Source organism: Schistocerca piceifrons, chromosome 5 (assembly GCF_021461385.2).
Source record: "Schistocerca piceifrons isolate TAMUIC-IGC-003096 chromosome 5, iqSchPice1.1, whole genome shotgun sequence".
Taxonomy (NCBI): Eukaryota; Metazoa; Arthropoda; class Insecta; order Orthoptera; family Acrididae; genus Schistocerca; species Schistocerca piceifrons.
In genome coordinates, this window is record NC_060142.1 from 580,252,782 (window position 1) to 580,277,422 (window position 24,641).

Here is a 24,641-nt window from a genome sequence, read left to right on the forward strand (position 1 = left end):
CATCAGTTGGTGCGTCTAAACTGAAAGTAGTAACGGGATAGCAGAACAATAGGGAACTAAATTAGAAATCAAACTAACTCCTACACACAACTATAAGTATTTGAACACGTTACATAATAAATGTTTTACATCTACATACATATTCTGCAAGCCACTATATGCTGCATGGCGGAGGGTACCTTGTACTGCTAGCATTCCCTTTCCTGTTCCACTCACAAATATTGCGAAGGGAAAACGACTGTCTACTGCATATGCCTCCTAAGAGCTCTAATTTCTCGTATCTTGTCTTCGCGGTTCTTGCGCGAAACGTACGTTGCCAGCAGTAGAACCGTTCTGCAATCAGCCCTAAATGCCCGTTATCTAAATTTTCTCAGAGGGACCTCGTCTTCTCTCCAGGGATTCCCATTTGAGTTCCTCTACGTATCTCCGTAATACTCGATTGTTGATCGCATCTATCGGTCAGAAATCTAGCAGCACGCCTCTGAACTGCTTCGGTTTCTTCCTCCAATCGGACCAAGTGAGGATCCCTGACACTCGGGCAGTGGTCAAGAATAGTGTTCCATGTACTGTCCCTTTCCCGAGAATTTTTCCAGTAAATCGGAGACTACCTTTACAAATCCAGCAACGGGAGAAGTCTCTCTCATACCCCATGTACTAATGATCCCAGCCGATCCTACCCATCCACTTTAAGCGAATAAAGGTTTCATTTGCAGTAACAATTAGTGAGGCACAAGGTCAGACGTTCAAATACATCGGCATTGATGTACGATCAGTACGCTTTTACCGCGGTCAATTGTATGTGCCATTGCATTAACTCTTATCGCATGGTATCTCAAAAACTAAACTATACTCTATAATATTACGATATAGGCTATATATTTTTAAACAACAAACGTATACGCAATTAGCCATATTTTCCGCAAGGTTCAAATGGTTCAAATGGCTCTGAGCACTTTGGGACTTAACATCTGAGGTCATAAGTCCCCTAGAACTTAGAACTACTTAAACCTAACTAACCTAAGGACATCACACACATGCATGCCCGAAGCAGGATTCGAACCTGCGACCGTAGCAGTCGCGCGGTTCCGAACTGAAGCGCCTAGAACCGCTCGGCCACAGTGGCCGGCTTTCGCAAGATCAATTTTATGTTACTCTTTCACGAACTCTTAATTCAGTTCATACCCTTACCAGACAGTATCCAAGAAACTAAAAATGTATATCCTGAAGTTTCGTAATTGTATTTCAACAATCCTTAAAAAACACACACAACAAATGCAAAAACAAATGAGTTTTTCATTTACACCATGTATGATTTATTATAATTTCGAGTCCCATACCTTCAAAGCGGGCGTAGTCGTAACGAGAAGTTGAAATTTGTCTTCACACAATTCCCAGGGATCCCCAGTTTAGGATGAGTAACCAAATGCCATACATAGTTAGCAATTGCGAAGCATTGCTGGGTTTGCTACTGCATAATAAAAGAAAAAATGGACAGTTTGTTTTTCCTTGAGGCAGTATAGTAGTAGGTTCTGTGAACAAGTCATAAGTTCATTACGTTTCCTCCAGTTTTGACCGTCATTATTCAAACACCGTCATCTCCAAGCGTCTTACCTTTCTTCGCCCATTGATTGACTCTCTACACATTTTTTCATTATTAAGTACTTGTGTTTCTGACTCGTCTGGTTTAAAATACTGTGTATCACACCGTTCCAATGTGAGGCATTGAGGTTGTCGTGCTGAGCATAAAGCCATGCAGTTTGATGACCGCGTCACACTTTTGTGTCATTGTGTAATGAGATCAACAAGGATGTGTTGCAGGAAATTGCGAATGCCCATAAAAGTATCGTTTTATTGTGGTACATACTGAAGCAAGTTCTTCGCGCAGTATGTTCATGGATGAAACAGAATGAATACCGCTATGCACTAAATAGGCAGTGAGTTGCAAGAGAAGAGATGTGAATGAAAATGTAGGTTTCCCTTATCAATAACCCAATCCATTCTTCTCCACACCTGTCATATCTGGTTTTAATTGTGCTGTCTACAACTTATGGATTGAGACTGCTGTCGCCTCACCAATATAAGCGGGTTACAAGGTTACCCCATTGTGATGCATCACTATCCAGAACTCCCGAAATCTAATCTGCGCCGATACATCGTCAGCATGCACGCAAGGACTCTTGTACGGAAGGTATTTCTTTCTTCTTGTGGTTGCATTAACTAACTCCGGCACGGCGCGTTCGTACAGCGTGACGCGTAGTAAATGCATTAACGTGCTTCAGATAGGAATCGAATGCTTGCGCCGGTACAACGACCGCTGGTATTGTTCACCAGACGGTTGCGAGAATATCCCGGTGGTTTGCTACACGTGCTGAGCCAGATGCCTGGCAGGTTCTTAGATTTTTTTGGGTTTTTGTGGAAGCCATAGCAATCAGAAACCTTGAAAATGCGCCAACGTCAATTACTGTTCGAGTACTGGACAGCACTTAGGCTAAATACATTCTCCTTTAACTCTAGCAGATTCAAACTTGGAAGCACCAGTAACTGCTGGAATGTTAGGCCTGTCTTTAATACTTATCTTCCAAAATAAGTACTATGAGGTTAACTGGCCCGGTCGTGCATTAGTCTGTTTAAAAACGTGTTATAGAACAGATATGTGTTCTTTTAAAAGTACCATCCAGACACTCGCCTGAATCAACTTAACAGCGGAAACCTAAATGTGTGTCGACAGAAGTGAATTAGCACCACCCTCCTTCCGAATGGAGACCAGCTTCTACCCGAACAGTCCCAAAAGTTCCGAGACTGGATGTAGAGGAAAGTTTAGACGCTGGTTTTAATGATTCAGGTGTTCTACACAGCGTCCCTCCACTTGAGCACAACGCACAGAATGTGAAACTGTCTTAAAAGTCCTTGTTTGGGATTTTTTTTAAATTATTGGCTTTCGGTTCGTGCACGGACTGCCATCTCAGCAGTGGAAAGACGATACGACAGTGTCTGATGTGACCGTGTCAGTTATGATGATTCGAATGTAGGGACAACACAGCACCGCCTCCGAGCGGAGAATATCTCCGCCCCAGAACCCAGGCGTTTGGGGTGTTACTCAGTTCACGAATCACGTTGGTTTTAAGGTTGATTGTGACGGCAAAGCGATGATCTTTCATGTGAATATCTCCACGTTGTCGTTTTGTGATAGGTACGTATTGATAACATCAAGTCTTTTTGCCTGTGATGATTTTTTGTAGATAAGAAGTGTGTTTTTCATTTCAGTCAAGTCATGGCACGTACCTGTGCGTCGTTGTTTTTATTCGGGAGTCAAGGGGTACACGACCGACTTTGCGCCACACACTTCCCTCTTCTTCAAAACATACTGGAGAATGTCTTGAACACTTAATTTAGAGATGTTGCTCCATTGTGATCTGTGACAGAACAACGTTGGCACACTACCGCAGCGCTACCACTTGCACTGCCTGCTCATAGCTGACTGGCCGAATGCACAACTGTTGTTTACAGTATTGTCAGTTCGAGCTGCCGCCGTAATTACTGGGATGATGTTTTATGCCAGCAATAAATTCAGTCTCGGAACCTTTTAGACAGATGGTGTGAAACCACTGCGTCACTTCATCTGATCGAGGGTAGTGTATAGTGTATGCGAGTGTGACGTTCTGCGGTGCATCCGAGTGAATACTCTGTGGGACCTTCACATCATTGTCTTATTTTCTTCCGGAATGAATCAACTGACAAAACTGAATTATATAAAATGGCATATGGTTATAGGTAGTTTTACACTAAAATTTTCGCCCAAAACGGCGTAACCAAACACCGACGGTGTAAAGTACCTGAGATTTAAAACAAAAGACATGAATGAGTAAAATCAGTTGTCGCTTGGTACAGATGTGTCTGACACGCTGAAAGTTAATTTTGTAATGTGAACAAGATTAGGCTACGAAATGTTCATTCTCTGAAATGAATGACAAGTTGCATCAAGTTTTTCTTCACAACATGTTTTGTGTGCAGATTACACAACTGAATGACCACAAAACTATTATTACTACTCTGTCAATACTCTTACTACTACTGCTACTAATGACGCTGCGAGGTGGATTAATGTCGGGTTAGAACTGGCACTGATGGCTGCCGACTTCGTGCATGTTGTCCTGGTAGCAGGCGAGACTATCAACAGGTGGTGTCTCACTAGGCACTTAAACAGGAACGGAACGGGAAGGGAAGGTTGGTACAGCTGATTCATGAAAGTATAGAGGATGAATCTCGGGTCGCACATGCTCAAATACTTCTTGTCGTGGGTAGGAGATTTTTTAGGATAAATCCAGACAATGGATCCCCCTGCAATTCCCAGAAGTTTAGAAAATTCTGAAATAGCCATTCACAAGATTGATACTAATACACCAAATAGCAGCCATAGTACATGTCACGAAGGAAAAGAAACCAACGGAGAAAGTAACATGGGACATTTCACAGACATAACAATCCTTCATCAAAACATAAAATCAATAAAAATGAAATATAGTAAGTTGAGGTTGAACTCCAATTTTTGAACTGTACAGGAGTTTGTCACTGAGCACTGACGTAGAGACACACATATCTAATATGTAGTACTATCTTTGTATGAAAAGACGGGACTCTTACTGTAGAATTAAATCAAAAATGGAGGAGTGTGCAAGTATATCAGAAAAGGAACACAGTTTAGATCAAGGCATGACGTGACCTTAGTACAGTAAGTGAAGGACTAATCTTTTTCTTTGTGTATTGATCACACAGTGATGGTCTGGACACTTCTTCAATAAATTAACAGAAATTCTAGATGAAGCCTCAAGTACAAAAGTCAACATAATCGTGTGTGGAGACAAACATAAACACATATACCATAAATGTAGATAGTAGCCGTTCCATAACTACCCATCAAAGTTACATCATGTCCCTGTTGGTCAATAGCGCAACAAGGGTTGCTACACTGATTGCATCAATAACAGCACTTGTGGTCACAAATGTGGACGGCGAAAAGTGTGACGTAGGGATAAAAGATCTTGGCGTATCAGTCCATTTTTGCCAAATAGTAACGGTAAAATTGGATATGAAAAAATTTCACTCCTATAAAAGATACTTATCAAAAATCAAAATACAAGATTTCTGAAGAGAACTAGCAAACAAAAGTTGGGATGAAGGGTATAGAGACACCAATGTAAATGCACAATTCTTTAAATTCTATTCTTCATTTATGTCACCATATTGTCCATAGCTGCTTTGAAATTCCTGGGGGTATTTTCGTTCTGCCGCTGCAACTCTAAATTCTCAACATTATTTAAACTGAAAAGAGATTTCCAGAAGCATGCAAACCAGTATCAATGTCTCAAAAAAACAAATGGATAACTACAGGTATTCGGAAGTCCTTCCAAACCCTTACGTACCTCTGTTCCGTGAAAAACAGTCTTAATGAGCCAGACTTCTAAAATTTCTATCGTAGGTACAAAAAGATTAATAGAAAGGTACTACTAGCAACAAAAAGCTGTTTTAATGGAGCTGTTATGAAAAAGCAAACAGCCGAGGCAAATGAAGGTATAAGAACGTGCTGATATGGGAGAGGGATAAAATAATAAATGCTCGACACCACCTAGCAAACTATGTGAATGAACATTTGAAAGTACTACGGAGAAATTACAACAAAAATTGCCAAAAACAAATATGACACCTGTAAATAATTATGCACGAAATACAATGATAGTCAAACACGGGCAAGACGTTAGTAAAACTGTGCAAAACCTAAAAACTAAAAAGTCAATAAGCATAGATAAAGTACCATTGTGTTTGCAGAAACGAATCATACAGAGTACACAAGCTCCCTTAACAAACGTAATAAATGAAGCCTTTGCATCAGGGAAATTTCCAGAGTATTAAAATATCCAAGATCTTACCTCTTCTAAAGAAACGTAATATAGAAGACAGAAATTTACTAGCCCATTTCACAGCTGTCGCCATTCTCAAAAATACTAGAATCAATTATGTTAGAGAAATTAATGAATTACTTCAACAAATACGACCTTATAAGTGAATCATTGTTTGGTTTCTGAAGTGGTAGAAGTACAGAATAAGCAATAGTGAGACTCACAAAAGCTGTACTTGATCCTCTTGACAAAGATGAGTGAGTCACAGGCATATTTTAGACCTTCATAAGGCTTTTGATACTATTGACCTTAAGATTCTACTAAGCAAGCTGGAAACATTAGGAATACGATGGGTAGCCAATGACTCGTTCCGATCATACCTAGCAGATAGGATACAAAGAGTAGAAGAGATAACACACACCTCAAAGAAGTCGAAATTTTTAGTAAAACTCTTATCAGAACCAAATTACTGTGCATTAGTGTAAGAGTTTCCCAGTGTAGAGTATTAGGGCAAATGCTGTTCTTGACGTACGTCAATGGCTCCCCAGTATCGTTAGTCATGGAGAAAAATTATCTTTTGTGATGACAGCAATGTCAGTCATTCAGGAAACGAGAGAACTCCTTGCAGAGAAAGCAAATGAAACCCTCAAGGAAGATTACAGTTGGTCAATATGCAATAAAGTGACATTAAACATGAATAAAACAAATGCCATGAATTTCAGTCTGATGAGGGAAAATGATACTGTTAAATTAAATGTAGATGGCACATCTGTAGGTTGCATAAAAAACAAAATATCTAGGAACGAATACTAATGCTCATTTGAAGTGATGCTAAAACACCTAGAGGTCGTGAGTCTTGCTTGGGTAGCTCAGGTGGTAGAGCACTTGCCCGCTGAAAAGCAAAGGTCCCGCGTTCGACTCTCGGTCCGGCACACAGTTTTAATCCGCCAGAAAGTTTCATATCAGACCGCACACTCCGCTGTAGAGTGAAAATTTCATTCTGGAAGCACTTATGCTGTCAAACTGCTATCATCAGTTTGTAGCGTCTTTTTGTTGCACATTATTCATAAGTATACTCAATTCTTAGCTATGGAACTCTTTTCTGTGGAACAAGTGCACAAAATATGAAAATATTTTTCGGACTACAGAATAGTGTCGTAAGAATAATCACTAATAATATAGTAGTGCTCATTGTTAAGAAATGTTCAAAACACTAGGGATTTTAACTGCACCATGTGAGTACATCAAAAATCAGTTGCACACATCAAAAATATCCTTGATAATTACTTCAGAAGCAGCTCTGTATATCATCGTGGAACAAGACTGATTGACTGACTGAAATTTACCAAGAAAGTATAAACATAAAACTTAAAACAGTATGTTGTAACAAGGAATAAAACAGGACAATAAACTGCCCAAGGATATTAAAGACAATATTGAAACAAAGTTATTTAAAAGGGCATTTACAAAGTAATTGCTAAGCAATACATTCTGTAATGGAAGGATTCCTGAATTAACACAGAGTAGAATTTTGCTAAAAATCTAACACAGATAAATAACGATTACAAGACATTTGATATTTTACGCAACATTAGTATTTATAAATAAAATAGTCTCTGGCTGCAAGATGGTTTTATCACTTTTCTATTACACGAACGATTTCTGGAATTCCATTCCCATCTTCAGAAGCACTTCTTCACATGGCAAAAATTTTCCAAAAGTTACGACAGTGCAACAGCGCATAACACGATGTCACGTAAAATATATGTTACAAGATGTCAAGCCTACCGGACATAACATCAAGTTTAAGTTCTCATGCTTAAATCAGAATATACATAGAATTGCAATTACTCATAGCTCAGATAAAATATTAAGCGAATAATATTGTCTGCCTCTGGAATGGTGATGTCATTACGTGTGACTGGTGACTAGTTTACAAATCACTTGCAGTGAAAGTGTGTACCAGCCTCTACAAGTAATAAATATTTATGGCATTGATACAAACCTCTATACTGAACATGAATTAATATTAATCTGAAAGGACACTGAGATACAATGAAAAATCTACTTACGCCCCGTGTGCTGCACAGTGAAAGCGTAAATGCAGGTGAATTTTCACCTGTAAGAACTCCGTACTATAAAACAAAAATTGTTAAAATCACTAGAATTGTCTTTTTTGACCCATGGTGTAATAATGCATACTGATAGATGAAAGTATTAATACGATAACAACTTCTACCTTAGATGGTAGCCATCAGCATGCAGTGTTAGCAACTACTTGTTTGTTTTAAATTTAAGGGACATTTGTAGTGGGAATATTATTGTTAAGTCGTATAATCCATTACGATATAACAGTGAACATTACAGGGTGTTTCAAAATGAATATACGGGTTTTAAGGCTTTATACCACATATTACATTCACCTTAGAATTATAAATAACACACCAAATAAAAGAGAAACAGTTTTTCTTACAATTATTCAGTGTGAAGACCGATCTCACATCTAGCCGATAGGCGAATTGTTCCGAAACCTTGATCAATGTGTCAGGAGTAACTGTTGTAATAACACTGTTTCTAAAGTCGGACAGATCAGCTGGTATCGGAGGCACACACACACAAGATCGCGTCGAGTCGTGTGTGAATGTGGAGGTCACGCATAAATTGCTGTGTCAAACGGTCCCTTGCGCCCAATCTGCCGGTCGGATGCAACGTCGTTTAACCAGCCGCGTACTGAGTTATGCCAGTGAGGCGGCGCACCATCTTGCTCCCCAAATAAAGATGTGTTGCTCAGCTTCTTTCCATTAAGGTACGGGCCATAGCTGTAGCACATCAAGGTAAGAAACATCAGTTACAGGCCATAAACTTTCCGCAAGGATTTTTCTTGGGGCTAAGCGTGAAAGACTCGCACTCGTTCAACACGTTTTTCAGCCAATCTTTGTCATTCCATACTCTTCCCATTGCGCACAAGTACACAAACAAAGCTGTTTTTGAGTTGCTCTTTCATTTGGTGTATTATTTACAATTGTAAGGTGAACGTAATAAATGCTACAACGTCTTAAAACCGTTATGTTCATTCTGAAACACCCTGTATTTTGGAAGGGCGCCGAGATACAATAAAATACTATTCTGTGCACTTTGACTCACGTAGTCATATGTTAAAAAGTATGTAGTTGTGAGAATGTCAATACTAGAATAATATTTACGGTGGTAAAATACAAGGAACCATTTTTAATACACAGCATAGTTATTTCATGCCATATATTCAAACTAATATCTCGGAAGAGAATTTCACACAGATTATTGCAGATCAGAAGGGCACTGTTACAACATACTACTGAGACGTCATTATTGTGATATACTGAAACCACACTGACGTGTCAGAACAGAAAGACAGGAATTTGATACCCAATGTGCGCCAGTTATGTACTATATTCTATCTTACACTTATCCAGCATTTTTGATGACCCGCTGAACCGTGAGGTACAAATACCAGCCGGGTAAAGAACAAATTTCTTAACTGTATTATGGAAGGGTGTTAAGAGTCCCATTCTCGTGTTGGTGTATGGAAAGTAATCCGACTGTAGAAGCCATATGTAACAGAGGAATGGTGTTATCTGAAACAGGGATGTTCTATAACTGTCGCCCGGCTGGCGTCTTACACGGACAAAAGTAATACCACACAACCCATCATGGACAAGATGCACATTTGGTAACCTACTGACAATATGTAAACAACTGCATAACTGTCATAAGTCTATACTCTGGTGCCACAGGTCTCTCACTACGTACTACATACGGCATAAAACAGTTTTCATTACATATTAGTGCCCTTCACATTAATGTTTGTGTTCAGTATACAGGTTTGCTGTCAGTACTATACATGATTATTACCTGTAGAGATTTGTGAACACTCATTAAAACTCATTTTAAGTTAACTGTAAATTGGTCACTAATTACACCGGGTGCTCTAAAATTTCTCTTACAAACTTCTAGAACTTATATAGGGGACTGTATAGACAATATTAAATTTTAAGCCATGCCCAGATATGTACAGTTTCCGCGCTACAGCCGTTTGAAAACGTGTTTACTAGGTAGGTATGCAACAACGTAGTCATGGGGGGTGGTCTGGGGGTGTGCTTACGTCAAATCGACTGATGTCATTTGATGTCTATCCTATCTCTCTGAGGCCTGGCTCGAGCATCATTCACGTGATTGTGAGTCTTAGAGCTGCATGGTTGAGTTCAAACTTGCAGAGGATGCCGGCGTGATCATTCAGTACGGCGATGCTCACGGTAATGGAAGAGCTGCACGTCGCCTTTATCAATATCGTTATTCACGACATCTGACTCCACCGCATACCCTTTTCGCCACAATTATGCAACGGTTTCGCGAAGGGATACTTCAGTAACATATGGTGGCAGGCCAGATTGCAGAGACACCAGTGTGTGAGAGCGAGTATACCACAGCATTCATCGCAGGTGCAATGTGTGCACCGGACTTCGTTGTCGCCACATCGAACGTTACTTGTAGTGGATTAGAATGCTAACCGTCCTCCGAAAACGGCAAAAAAGTTTAATTCTAAATAAAAGTGATTGTGAGAACTGATTAAGTTTCTTTGTTTTTTCTTTGGTTATCAATGAGTAAAACTGTAAAACTTTATTTACTAGTGAAACCTGGTGGTAGTCAAGGGAGGGCAGGATTCGGTTACGATTGTGGACGGGGCCGTAATCAGTTACTATTGGTTCCCTTTCACAGTTACACACATTTATTTTTAAAACAGTAATTCCAGACTCAACAATAAATAAAAAATACCACACGTTATTAAATAAGGAATAAACAACTGTGTAAATAATAGTGTTTTCAGTGCGTTATAATTCAGCAAATCACCATAAAATACAGATACCGATAATATTAAAAAAAAAAAAGAAAAAAGAAAAGAAAACAAGCCACTGTGATCACGGCTGAAGGCCTTACACGCCAAGAATGGCAATAAATTAAGAATGTTTAAGAACTCGTTGCAATTACAACCTACATATATTGAAATACTAAAAGGTAAGTGGACACAAACACAGCAGAAGGTATCAGACGCCAGGAGTGGCAGTAAATAAGGTTTTAAGGCTTACTGCTAAAATACAAATATCGAATTATTTTTTTCAAAGCAAATGACCACAATCACAGCTGAAGGCCTTACATGCCAGGAACGGCAATTATATAAATAATTTAGAAACCTGCTGTAAAACAGCAGATACAAACATAGGTTAATTAAAAGAAACAAGCAACTGACCACCAAACGGGTGAAATGAGATGATAACCTTGTAGCACAACCCCTACACTGCTAGATTAATTCCAGAAGGCGACCAGATCTATTAAATAGATACACATAACCTTTAATGTAGGCATTACAAGATATGGTAATAAATAATACAATAAGGACTAGTAGCAGACGGTGCTCCAGGAATCGAACTCTGAGAAGGTCCGGAAACACTTTTGCGAGTGATGAGATAGGCAGCCAAGAGTTGCATTCACTTCACAAGATGGTAACTCACACTAGTGGCAGTCCAACGAATGACTAATGACAATCTTGCTGAAGCTACCTGACGTCCAATAAACCAAATGCAAGAATGGAACAATATCCCAAAATCGGAACCGGCGAACTGCACTACCCCCCCCCCCCCCCCCCCCTCCAAGAATATTGTGCTTTGAGCACCTGGAACGAGAAAGGAATCACCACCACCAGAGTAGAAGAATCACAAACGGCCTACAATCAAGAAAGCTGTCAAAACTACACGCCTTACAAGACAGTAGCGGCAAGGCGAGGAAACGTCCACTGCCGTTACATACACTAACCCCCAGGGCAGGTAACTGGGGCATTAGTGGCCACCAGGTAGGAAAAATACCGCTGGTTGAAATTAACAAATTGTAACAAGCTGAACGCAGTAAATAGTTATGAGAAGTCGAGTACAGCTAATCAGATCCGACTTCCCCAAGCACTCCACTCGCTGCTCTTCGCCTCGGCGACGCTACGAGCAGCAACACGAACCCAAGTCACTAGAGAATCGCAGGATCACACAATGGTGGAGGTTTCTCTACCTGGACTGAAATGCACTCATCTTAAAGTTTGCTGGATCCGGTTTACGACGAGGTCGTGCACCCTCGTGACCACAGCCCTTCCATCCGGCAGTCCATGCGTGCCGCCAGCGGTCCCGGCGTGTTCTGGCACTGCGCGGACCTGGCTCCTCCTGAGTCCCCAACTGAACTGGCCCACTCACACGACCCGGAAACATAACGACGTCGCCCCAAAGATAGGACAACAGTTACTACATATCGATAAGCACCGCTGCTGCTACTAGCGGACAGGCAACTCTTGTGAAACCGAGTGGCGCCAATCAACACGAGAAGAAGACAAACAACCGCAACCATGCCAACTAAACAATACCATCTGGCCTGCAACAGAGGCGGAAACCTACAAACAGCACCAACGTGAGCCGCAGCACAGCTGAACTAGATCACGCCCAATAAATTACTTGTAAAAGTGGTCTCGTTAACAACAAGTCTTCAGATGGCTGTAGCACGGAAACGGCAAGTTTCTGAGCTCAAAATATTATCCCACTCAAAATTTTATCTACTCAGTCCTCTCTACAATCATAGAAGTCTGTATGGACAACGTTAGAACATCCTGTAAATAATGGCATTAACATTACAAAGACTGGAAATATTTTTGGCTTAATATTTGGTGTGGGCTACGAACAATTGTAATTCCATGTATATTCAGATTTAAGCATAAGAACTTTAAGCTGATCTTATGTCCAGTAGTCTTGACAACTTGCAACATATACTTCACGAGAAATGCTGCTATAATGTATATACCCTGATGCAAAGTATTTTTTTGAAAATTTTGACAATTTGCAGAGGTGCATCTGAAGATGGAAATAGAATTCTTGAAATCGGTCATCTAATAAAAAAATTATAAAACTAACGTGCAGCCAGAGGCTACTTTATTTATAACTGCCAATCATACATAGCTGCGTTCCCATTATCCAATGCAATGGATAGCTAAGATACGTTCACATTGTATTTTTTTCTCTTTTTCTGGGAAAACTTATTTCCAAAGTTGTGCAATGTATAATACTGACACTTTATCCTCTTTCTGAGCTGAACACTTCTCTCGTAACAGAGGGATACTGACTCAGTTTTTCAGGCTAGCAAATGGGAAGTTGTGGTGAACAAAATGGAAACCTAACATTGTCTCTATGGTCCTGACATTAGCTGATAGTTCGTGTAGTATCACGTTATGAGATGTACGTGTGTATACTGTGTGTAGTGTGTGCATTGACCGGGATTGAGAAGTAAGTAAACAGTGCAGCACTAGCATTTTAGAATATTAAATAACTTATTTATAAAACAATATTGTACACGAGGTGTTAACCAAAAGGGGCAGTACTGTTTGAAACACACTGACCTTGTATTGGGGAGGATGCAGGCTCCGGTCTTCATCTGAGCATCCTGCTTTAGGTTTTCTGAGGTTTTCCTAAATTATTTCAGGCAAATGCTGGAATGGTTCCTACTGTAGACCACGGCCGACAACCTGTTCCATCCTTGTCAAATTAGACCTTTAAGTACGTAAATGCCTGTATAAATGAATATGTTATTTTTGTTGCTCTTAAATTGTGATATTAAGAAATGTTCATTGTCCTTGTAAAAGCGACCCATGAATTCATAAAACTACTACTACTACTGTACTACTACTGCTACTAGACATCTGGTGCCGTTCATCTCTGGAATCCTACCAAGAACTTGTCGAATCAATGCCACACAGAATCGCTCTTGTACTGCATTCCAAACGTGGCAAAAGACGATATTAAGCCTGTTGACATAACGTTTCGGTTCATCAGTGTGTATATTACGCAAACTATTGTACAGTGTATGGTGGAGGGACTTTTGTTGTAAAATTATGCTGTTCCTTTCCATTTCCAATGGCGCGTTGAGTAAGGGCAAAAATGGCTACCTATATATTCCAGTAAGCTCCTTATTTTTGAGTCGTCAGTCTTCTGACTGGTTTGATGCGGCCCGGCACGAATTCCTCTCCTGTGTCAACCTCTTCATCTCAGAGTAGCACCTGCAACCTACATCCTCAATTATTTGCTAGATGCATTCCAATCTCTGTCTTCCTCTACAGTTTTTACCCTCTACAGCTCCCTCTAGTACCACTGAAGTCATTTCCTGGGTCTTAACAGATGTTCTATCATCCTGTCCCTTCTCCTTGTCAGTATTTTCCACATATTCCTTTACTCTCCGAATCTCCACAGAACCTCCTCATTCCTTGCCTTACATTCCACCTAATTTTCAACATTCGTCTGTAGCACCACATTTCAAATGCTTCGATTCTCTTCTGTTCCGGTTTTCCCACAGTCCATGTTTCACTACCATGCAATACTGTGCTCAAAACGTACAATCTCAGAAATTTCTTTCTCAAATTAAGGCCTATGTTTGAAACTAGTAAACTACTCTTGGCCAGGGATGCCCTTTTCGCAACTGCTAGTCTGCTTTTGCTGTCCTCCTTACTGCGTCCTTCATGGGTTATTTTGCTGTGTAGGTAGCAGAATTCCTTAAGTTTCTCGCTGTTCTCACTCCTGCTGCTTCCCATTACTTTCGTCTTTACTCTCAATCCATATTCTGTACTCATTATACTGCTTATTCCATTTAGCAGATCATGTAATTCTTCTTGACTTTCACTTAAGATAGCAATGTCATCAGCGAATCATATCACTGATATCCTTTACTTTAAATTTTAATTCCACGCCTGAAACTTTCTTTTATTTCCGTCATTGCTTCTTCGATGTACAGATTGAACAGTAGGGGTGAAAGACTACATCCCTGTCTTACAACCTTTTTAACCAGAACATTTCGTTCTTGGTCGTCCACTCTTACTATTCCCTCTTGGCTCTTGTACATATTGTATATTTCCCGTCTCTCCCTGTAACTTACCCCGATTTTTCTGAGAATATCGAACATCTTGCACCGCTTTTCAGTGTCGAACGCTTTGTCCAGGTCGACAAATCCTATTAACGTGTCTTGATTTTTCTTTAGTCTTGCTGCCATTATTAACCTCAACGTCAGAACTGCTTCTGTGGTGCCTTTACCATTCGTAAAGCCAAACTGATCGCCGTCTAACACATCATCAGTTTCCTTTTCCATTCTTCTGTATGTTGTCTTTGTCAGCAACTTGGATGCATGAGCTGTTAAGCTGATTGTGCGATAATTCTCGCACTTGTCAGCTCTTGCTGTCTTCGGAATTGTGTGGATGATATTTTTCCGAAAATCAGATGGCACTTGGTGCAGGGAGTGGCAACTGACCCTTAACATAGACAAATGTAATGTATTGCGAATACATAGAAAGAAGGATCCTTTATTGTATGATTGTATGATAGCGGAACATATACTGGTAGCAGTTACTTCTGTAAAATATTTGGGAGTATGCGTACGGAAAGATTTGAAGTGGAATGATCATATAAAATTAATTGTTGGTAGGGCAGGTGCCAGGTTGAGTTTCATTGGGAGAGTCCTCAGAAAATGTAGTTCATCAACAAAGGAGGTGGCTTACAAAACACTCGTTCGACCTATACTTGAGTATTGCACATCAGTGTGAGATCCGTACCAGGTTGGGTTGACAGAGGAGATAGAAGAGAAGATCCAAAGAAGAGCGGCACGTTTCGTCACAGGGTTATTTGGTAAGCGTGATAGCGTTACGGAAATGTTTAGAAAACTCAAGTGGCAGACTCTGCAAGAGAGGCGCTCTGCATCGCGGTGTAGTTTGCTGTCCAGGTTTCGAGAGGGTGCGTTTCTGGATGAGGTATCGAATATATTGCTTCCCCCTACTTATACCTCCCGAGGAGATCACGAGTGTAAAATTAAAGAGATTCGAGCGCGCACGGAGGCTTTCCGGCAGTCGTTCTTCCCGCGAACCATACGCGACTGGAACAGGAAAGGGAGTTAATGACAGTGGCACGTTAATAGCCCTCCGCCACACACCGTTGGGTGACTTGATGTGTATAAATGTAGATGTAGGTGTAGATGGTATGTCGCCAGACTAATACATTCTACACGTCAACGTCAATAGTCGTTTTGTTGCCACTTCCCACAATGTTTTTAGAAATTCTGACGGAATGTTATCTATCCCTTCTGCCTTATTTGACCTTAAGTCCTCCAAAGCTTTTTCAAATTCTGATTCTAATACTGGATCCCCTATGTCTTCTAAATTGACAACTGTTTCTTCTTCTATCACATCAGACAAATCTTCCCCCTCGTAGAGGCCTTCAATGTACTGTTTCCACTATCTTCTCTCTCCTCTCCATTTAACAGTGGTATTCTCGTTGCACTCTTATAATGTTACCACCCTTGCTTTTAATTTCACCGAAGGTTGTTTTGATTTTCCTATATGCTGAGTCAGTTCTTCTGACAGTCATTTCTTTTTCGATTTCTTCGCATTTTTCATGCAGCCCTTTCGCCACCGCTTCCCTACACTTCCTATTTATTTCATTCCTCAGCGACTTGTATTTCTGTATTCCTGAATTTCCCTGAACATTTTTCTACCTCCGACATCCATCGATCAGCTGAAGTATTTCGTCTGTTCCCCATGGTTTCTTCGCAGTTACCTTCTTTGTACCTATATTTTTCTTTCCAACTTCTGTGAATGCCCTTTTCAGAGATGTCCATTCCTCTTCAACTGTACTGCCCACTGACCTGTTCCTTATTGCTGTATTTATAGCCTTAGAGAACTTCAAGCGTATCTTGTCATTCTTCAGTACTTCTGTATCCCACTTCTTTGCGTATTGATTCTTCCTGACCAATCTCTTAAACTTCAGTCAATTCTTCATCACTACTAAATTGCGATCTGAGACTATATCTGCTCCGGGTACGGCTTACAATCCAGTATCTGATTTCGGAATCTCTGTCTGAGCATGACGTAATCTAACAGAAATCTTCCTGCCTTTTCCAAGTATACGCTCTCCTCTTGTGATGACTGAACAGAGTATTCCCTATTATAAGCTGAAATTTATTCAGAACTCAATTAGTCTTTCTCTTCTCTCACTCATTCCTTGTCCCAAGCCCATATTCTCCTGTAGCTTTTCCTCCTGCACCTTCCCCTAGAACTGCATACTAGTCCCCCATGACTATTAGATTATCATCTCCCTTTATGTTCTGTATTACCCTTTCAATATCCTCATATAGTTTCTCTATCTCTTCAGCTTCAGCTTGCGACGTCGGCATGTATACTTGAACTACTGTTGTTGGTGTTGGTTTGTTGTCAGTTCTGATAAGAACAACCCTATCACGGATCTGTTCACAGTAACACACTCTCTGCCCTACCCTCCTATTCATAACGAGTCCTACTCCCGTTATACCATTTTCTGTTGCTGTTGAAATTATCCTTTACTCATTTGACCAGGCTGTAGGCTCCTACAAACCATTATTACCTTAACATCTCGTTCCCAGTGCGAGGCATAGGATGGTGCCAGTAGAATTGTCCCACCTTCTTCACTGAATGTTAGTTCTGTAAATTAAGACAACAACGTTCCGCAAGAACAACGTCGTCTTTTTAGGTTTCCGTGCCTCATTCGGTAAAGTCTGAACCTTTATAGGATCGTCTGTTGTTCGTCAGTCAGTCTGTCTGTCTGTCCGACTGTCAAACACCCTTTTTTTGAGGATGTATCGAGTTGAAATTTATGTCCTACTATTGAGTTATATGATCCCTTGGCGGTGTAAAGAATTGAAGCTTCTAAGTCAATGCAATCAAAGGATGCGGTCATTTATGTCACATTTTTTAATACTTGCAGACTCGCTCATCAAAACTTGTAGGGTACTTCCCGTCGAGCTACAGTAATGAAATGTGGTAAGAAGTAAAGTTTTACAGGGCAAGTAAAGGAAAAGATTCGAAATTTGTTAATTAGTAATTGTGTCACACAAAAAATATTTCTTTTGTCGTTTGCATTCCGACGTCAAACTTGAAATTAAAACAGTCAGTAGTTTTGCCTTCAGGCTGACTGGGTCGCAGTGGTAAAAGTCAAGCATCAGGCAGGGAATGACTATACCGCTCACATGACGCGTTTCGGAATTTGTCCATCACCAGATACCCAGGAGTGATTACTGCACGTAGATATGGCGTTCCAAGTTTTATGTGAAACAGTCTGCTAATGTTTGTTTCATACACAACTTGAAACACCATATCTACGTGCACGTTTCACATACAACTTGAAACGACATATCTACGTGCAGTAAGCTTTCCTGGATATTTGGTGACGGATAAATTCCGACAATATAACAATTCCTTGCCTGACGTTTGTCTCTTACCATTGTGACAGTCAGCGTGAATGGAGAACTACTGATTATTACAATAATGATCGCCTGTCTCTTGCATGAGTATATTTCACATTTACGTTATTGATATCAAAACATTCTCGAAAATCTTGGTTTCCCCGGGACCAATATCTTGCCACTATCAACGTCGATAACAGGCAAAAATGGTTGAGACTCTCGATTCCTGGAATGCATGAACTGTCCGTATACATAATGAAGTCTGTGCAGAATCCTCAGTGCGCGACTCGTATTCAAACTTGCTCAGATTTTTTTTAAATATTCCTATTTAAATTTATCGAGTAAATCTGTTACACTTCCTGACAATCTACACCTTTCTGTTACGATCCTACCAGTGCATCTACGAATTCGTTCGATATCTACTGCTGTGCTTAGTTGATAAGGACAGCAACACTGGAACAATACAATACATTCGGTCGTACTTGCATCTTGTGTCCAGATGCACTATTCTCGCTAAGAATCCATTCAGTAAATCTTAAGTCTTCTTTACCTGCTACTAATCTGATGAGTTTATCTCTTTTCAGACAGCTTCACAGTATTGTGCCTAAACATTTTAGCAATGTGACTGGCTCCAGAAGTTTACCACTAAACGGCTACCACGGCGCACTTTCAGTTTGTTGCGGGCATTTTCCTATATTTATTCAGTTACAGATAAGGCTATTATTCATTATGACCAAGCGGAAATTTTGTCGAAGTCTTTCTCCACTTCCTCATGCTCGTCCAAAGTAGGTATTTTCCCGTACACAGGGGACAAGGAAAGAGCCACCACACGCGCGCTACTTGAGATAAGAGACCAACAAGCATCTGTGAGATAAAACCAGCGACCCCTGGAAATGTTGCAATAAAATCAACGGCCAATTCTTCCAGCAACACAAAAGCAAGAAGGAAAGGTGCTTCTCAGAGTCAGCTCGGACAAATGCAACCATAAGTGTAAAGGGTATTACCAAAAATAAATAGCAAACACTGTCAAAACTTTGGTCCTCACATAAATGGGAGATACTATGCATCCGTCCGCCCCCGGTAGCTGAGTGGTCAGCGCGACTGACTGTCAATCCTAAGTGCCCGGGTTCGATTCCCGGCTGGGTCGGAGTTTTTCTCCGCTCAGGGACTGGGTGTTGTGTTTTCCTAATCATCATAATTCCATCCCCATCGACGCGCAAGTCGCCGCAGTGGCGTCAAGTCGAAAGACTTGCATCAGGCGAACGGTCTACCCGACGGGAGGCCCTCGTCACACGCCATTACTATTACTGTGTATGCAAGAAACACAGAAAACAAGGGGCCATAAGACCGTAATGAAATTAGTATAGAAAATCCACGTCCTAAATGTGGCAGCGCTATCTTCACAAAACCTGCGGTAGCCACAACATCGACCAAAGGAACTACTAACAATGACATACACTACTGGCCATTAAAATTGCTACACCAAGAAGAAATGCAGATGATAAACGGGTATTCATTGGACAAATATATTATACTAGAACTGACATGTCATTACGTTTTCACGCAATTTGGGTGCATAGATCCTGAGAAATCAGTACCCAGAACAACCACCTCTGGCCGTAATAACGGCCTTAATACGCCTGGGCATTGAGTCAAACAGAGCTTGGATGGCGTGTACACGTGCAGCTGCCCATGCAGCTTCAACACGATACCACAGTTCATCAAGAGTAGTGACTGGCGTATTGTGACGATCCAGTTGCTCGGCCACCATTGACCAGACGTTTCCAGTTAGTGAGAGATCTGGAGAATGTGCTGGCCAGGGCAGCAGTCGAACATTTTCTGTATCCAGAAAGGCCCGTACAGGACCTGCAACATGCGGTCGTGCATTATCCTGCTGAAATGTAGGGGTTCGCAGGGATCGAATAAAGGGTAGAGCCATGGGTCGTAACACATCTGAAATGTAACGTCCACTGTTCAAAGTGCCGTCAATGCGAACAAGAGGTGACCGAGACCTGTAACCAATGGCACCCCATACCATCACGCCGGGTGATACGCCAGTATGGCGATGACGAATACACGCTTCCAATGTGCGTTCACCGCGATGTCGCCAAACAGGGATGCGATCATCATGATACTGTAAACAGAACCTGGATTAATCCGAAAAAAATGACGTTCTGCCATTCGTGCACCAAGGTTCGTCGTTGAGTACACTATCGCAGGCGCTCCTGTCTGTGATGCAGCGTCAAGGGTAACCGCAGCCATGGTCTCCGAGCTGATAGTCCATGTTGCTGCAAACGTCGTCCAACTGTTCGTGCAGATGGTTGTTGTCTTGCAAACGTCCCCATCTGTTGACTTAGGTATCGAGACGTGGCTGCACGATCCGTTACAGCCATGCAGATAAGATGCCTGTCATCTCGACTGCTAGTGATACGAGGCCGTTGGGATCCAGCACGGCGTTCCGTATTACCCTCCTGAAAGCACCGATTCCATATTCTGCTAACAGTCATTGGATCTCGACCAACGCGAGCAGCAATGTCGCGATACGATAAACCACAATCGCGATAGGCTACAATCCGACCTTTATCAAAGTCGGAAACGTAATGGTAGGCATTTCTCCTCCTTACACGAGGCATCACAACAACGTTTCACCAGGCAACGCCGGTCAACTGCTGTTTGTGTATACAAATCGGCTGGAAACTTTCCTCATGTGAGCACGTTGTAGGTGTCGCCACCGGCGCCAACATTGTGTGAATGCTCCGAAAAGCTAATCATTTGCATATCACAGCATCTTCTTCCTGTCGGTTAAATTTCGCGTCTGTAACACGTCATCTTCGTGGTGTAGCAAATTTAATGGCCAGTAGTGTAGAACTGCTGACTGTTACTCTGGGTACTACCGCCATATGAACCCAGTGATTTATCACTCCCTCAACCACCTCTCACCTGAAAGGCCACCCTCCTCTCCCTCACCACCCTGCCCCACATCACCCCCAATACCACCCCACTACACCCGCCTACCCGTCCCTCACTCTTCTAAGCCAGTTGCTTAACACATAAATGATGGGCTGTTATCTAGTTGGTTGGTTCCTTGTAACTATAATTTGCTACCCAATTTATTATCCTTATCACTGTAATATATTATATTACCCTAAGGTCTTAATCACTATAATTATTATCCTTATCACTATAATCTTTTAGATTACCCTGAGGTTTTAATCATCGTAATTATGACCTAACACATCAGCACAATATGGCAGCCAGCAAATTGCCTTAGGTATAAATGACAAGCCGTTATCCTACAGGTTGGTTGCCACATATGAATGTTTATGTAGGATCCGTATTGCTATAATTAATTACTAAATTTATGACACTTATCGCTATATTTTATTACCCAGTTAGGGAGGGCTGTTATCTTATTGGATGAGGACAGAGCAGTCCAAAACAGTTGTTCTAATTTTCATAGTGCTGCAGTAGCCTACCGCAACCAGTCATCCTCAGCATCAGAGAATGACAGCATTTAGCAACTTCCGACAAATTTTAAACATATTTTCAAAGCCTTTCTACAATTTTTTTGCTACACGCTTAATGTCAAATATTTAACACATCAACTCATTTGTAAAGTAACCACAGGTTGGAAACTGTTTTATACGTGGAAGTTTGATTCTTTAAAGACTTGGTGGTTTACTGGTATCTTCTAAGCAAGACAAATAGTTCAAACTGTTAGACAGTTACTTAAAAGTTCAGTAGCCTGAGAAAAAACAGTCATCACACATTCAGTACAATATTTTGAGCAATTGTATGTTATATTTTGAAAGTTATATGTAATGCAAAATAAAACTGAATCTTTTTTGCTAAACTATTCACAGATTCTTCTAATGTGATTAAAGAGACCTTTTCTCTACTATTTCAATGTTCACACATGTTTCTGCTGGTATGTTGTTGTTGTTGTGGTCTTCAGTCCTGAGACTGGTTTGATGCAGCTCTCCATACTACTCTATCCTGTACAAGCCTCTTCTTCTCCCAGTACCTACCGCAACCTACATCCTTCTGAATCTGCTTAGTGTATTCATCTCTTGGTCTCCCTCTACGATTTTTACCCTCCACGCTGACCTCCAATACTAAATTTGTGATCTCTTGATGCCTCAGAACATGTCCTACCAACCGATCCCTTCTTCTAGTCAAGTTGTGCCACAAACGTCTCTTCTCCCCAATCCTATTCAATACTTCCTCATTAGTTATGTGATCTACCCATCTAATCTTCAGAATTCTTCTGTAGCACCACATTGCAAAAGCTTCTATTCTCTTCCTGTCCAAACTATTTATCGTCCATGTTTCACTTCCATACATGGCTACACACCATACAAATACTTTCAGAAATGACTTCCTCACACTTAAATCTATACTCGATGTTAACAAATTTCTCTTCTTCAGAAACACTTTCCTTGCCATTGCAAGTCTACATTTTATATCCTCTCTACTTCGACAATCATCAATTATTTTGCTCCCCAAATAGCAAAACTCCTTTACTACTTTAAGTGTCTCATTTCCTAATCTAATTCCCTCAGGATCACCCGACTTAATTCGACTACATTCCATTATCCTCGTTTTGCTTTTGTTGATGTTCATCTTATATCCTCCTCTCAAGACGCTATCCATTCCGTTCAACTGCTCTTCCAAGTCCTTTGCTGTCTCTGATACAATTACAATATCATCGGCGAACATCAAAGTTTTTATTTCTTCTCCATGGATTTTAATACCTACTCCGAATTTTTCTTTTGTATCCTTTATTGCTTTCTCAATATACAGATTGAATAACATCGGGGAGAGGCTACAACCCTGTCTCACTCCCTTCCCAACCACTGCTTCCCTTTCATGCCCTTCGACTCTTACAACTGCCATCTGGTTTCTGTACAAATTGTAAATACCCTTTCGCTCCCTGTATTTTACCCCTGCCACCTTCAGAATTTGAAAGAGAGTATTCCAGTCAACATTGTCAAAAGCTTTCTCTAAGTCTACAAATGCTAGAAACGTAGGTTTGCCCTTCCTTAATCTAGCTTCTAAGATGAGTCGTAGGGTCAATATTGCCTCACGTGTTCCAACATTTCTACGGAATCCAAACTGATCTTCCCCGAGGTCGGCTTCTACTAGTTTTTCCATTCGTCTGTAAGGAATTCGGGTTAGTATTTTGCAGCTGTAACTTATTAAACTGATAGTCCAGTAATTTTCACATCTGTCAACACCTGCTTTCTTTGGGATTGGAATTATTATATTCTTCTTGAAGTCTAAGGGTATTTCGCCTGTTTCATACATCTTGCTCACTAGATGGTAGAGTTTTGTCAGGACTGGCTCTCCCAATGCTGTCAGTAGTTCCAATGGAATGTTGTCTACTCCCTGGGCCTTGTTTCGACTCAGGTCTTTCAGAGCTCTGTCAAACTCTTCACGCAGTATCGTATCTCCCATACCATCTACATCCTCTTCCATTTCCATAATATTGTCCTCAAGTACATCGCCCTTGTATAGACCTTCTATATACTCCTTCCACCTTTCTGATTTCCCTTCTTTGCTTAGAACTGGTTTTGCATCTGAGCTCTTTATGTTCGTGCAAGTGGTTCTCTTATCTCCAAAGGTCTCTTTAATTTTCCTGTAGGCAGTATCTATCTTACTCCTAGTGAGATAAGCCTCTACATCCTTACATTTGTCCTCTAGCCATCCCTGCTTAGCCATTTTGCACTTCCTGCCGATCTCATTTTTGAGACGTTTGTATTCCTTTTTGCCTGCTTCATTCACTGCATTTTTATATTTTCTCCTTTCATCAATTAAATTCAATATATCTTCTGTTACCCAAGGATTTCTACTAGCCCTCGTCTTTTTACCTACTTGATCCTCTGCTGCCTTCACTACTTCATCCCTCAAAGCTACCCATTCTTCTTCTACTGTATTTCTTTCCCCCATTCCTGTCAATTGTTCTCTTATGCTCTCCCTGAAACTCTGTACAATCTCTGGTTCTTTCAGTTTATCCAGGTCCCATCTCCTAAAATGCCCACCTTTTTGCAGTTTCTTCAGTTTTAATCTACAGTTCATAACCAGTAGATTGTGGTCAGAGTCCACATCTGCCCCTGGAAATGTCTTACAATTTAAAACCTGGTTCCTAAATCTATGTCTTACCATTAGATAATATATCTGAAACCTGTCAGTATCTCCAGGCTTCTTCCATGTATACAGTCTTCTTTTATGATTCTTGAACCAAGTGTTAGCTATGATTAAGTTGTGCTCTGCGCAAAATTCTACCAGGCGGCTTCCTCTTTCATTTCTTAGCCCCAATCCATATTCACCTACAACGTTTCCTTCTGTCCCTTTTCCTACTACCGAATTCCAGTCACCCACGACTATTAAATTTTCGTCACCCTTCACTACCTGAATAATTTCTCTTATTTCATC